General features: G+C 37.4%; 1 protein-coding gene across 1 annotated transcript in view; it reads right to left on the bottom strand.

The window, feature by feature from the left end:
• LOC107095990 (E3 ubiquitin-protein ligase TRIM39-like) overlaps positions 1–1132 on the bottom strand; it is a 3799-nt gene extending 2667 nt beyond the window's left edge. The window contains exon 1 of the mRNA XM_015392412.1: positions 1122–1132. The gene's annotated coding sequence lies outside the window, so the exon portion shown is untranslated. The remainder of the gene's footprint in view (positions 1–1121) is intronic.
• Positions 1133–1486: the final 354 nt, after the last annotated feature.

Below are 1486 nucleotides of genomic sequence, written 5' to 3'. Positions count from 1 at the left end.
ACAGTCTCTGGACCCAACGGTTCCTCTCTCAAAGTTAAACCCGGACTCTTCAAGGTATACTTCAGAAACTCTCAAACTCAAATTCCTCAGTTCCTGAGCTAACTGAACTGTCATCCTCACAGACTCCAGTGAACCTGCCCCCAGGCCTGAACCAGTTCCAGTGTTTAATTCCATGTGCTTGTGCTCAAATAAACATTGTTAAACTTTTCATCTGTCTCCGTTGTGTTCTGCATATTGGGCTTTTCTGAACCCATCATGACAACAATTTGTCCTTCTATGCAGAAATTTTAAAACTTCCTAGTTCAATTGAAAGTCCCCCAAAGGTAAGAGTTACAAGTCTGAAGGTCAGTGTAACAGGAACTATCTGCTGCTTCTGCATTAAAAATTGATTATTTTTTACATCAAAAGTAGTTAGACTTTCCTATTTTGACTGTAGCAGTTCTTTGTTATGCTCGTAACATTAAATTAGTAAGTAAGATACTACTTATAGGTGTTTCTAAGACGATATGTTTCATTGCCGTGTAAATGAGCATAATACTGCATATAACATTGTCATTGTTGTTACTTTAACAGTGGAGAACCCGAGGGTCCACAAGCGGGAAGCTGAAATGTATGTAGCTCGGAGATTAATTAATGGATCACAACATTAGACCTACTACTATGCAAACAGGTGGCAGCTTTAGTCAGGTGTTTCTCTAAATTGCAAACTTTTCAAGGGAGGGTAAAATTCCTGTGTAGTTAACAATCAGGTTTGTCATGTTTAAAAATTAAACAAGAGCTGCAAAGCGTCTGTCTAAAATGTAACAAGTATTTAAGGAATTGTTTGTTAAAAAAGTGCAAAAATATACTTTACCTTTCGTCTTGCTAATATATTGATATTTCCATGTATCTTAACAGCTTTTTAATGGGCTAACCTTAAGTGAATTTAATCAACTAATGCACTGTAATATAAAGGTTAAACATATAAAGGTTTTAGGTATCTGGTTAGATATTATATCAGGATTTTCCAAGCCTATATTCATATCAAATCAAGTCTGATCTCTAAGCAGCAAATTATAAGCAGCAATAAAAAGCTTTCTCTTTAAATCAGATCTAAACAAATGAGAAAAGGTTGATTTTACCTGCAGGATTGTCTCTGCTGATCTGAGTCTAACCTTAGGCATGCAATGATGTATAACTGAGTAATTGCACTTTTCAGATTCTCCACCCCTGTATTTTGAACCTGCCTTTGTCAAACCTGTTTACATTTGTTGAACCATACTGCAAACGTATTGCATCTCCCTGTGTTCTTTTAGAAAAATAGCATTGGAACACACCCTGGATATGTTCGATATCTGAGGCTGCATCCTCTAACGACCCGGTCTATCTGGACTGGGTCCTTCAAGGTCCATGAAAAAAAGGAGACCAGAAGAGTTTTGGCTATGGATTCAAATAGGTCCAGCCTTCTCTGGCTTTCATCAGCCCTATGCTCTGTCGCCTAGCAACT

Source organism: Cyprinodon variegatus, unplaced genomic scaffold, assembly GCF_000732505.1.
Source record: "Cyprinodon variegatus isolate N-32 unplaced genomic scaffold, C_variegatus-1.0 Scaffold590, whole genome shotgun sequence".
NCBI classification, from domain to species: Eukaryota; Metazoa; Chordata; class Actinopteri; order Cyprinodontiformes; family Cyprinodontidae; genus Cyprinodon; species Cyprinodon variegatus.
Note: the sequence above shows the minus strand (reverse complement) of the source record. Positions and strands in the feature narration are given on the sequence as shown.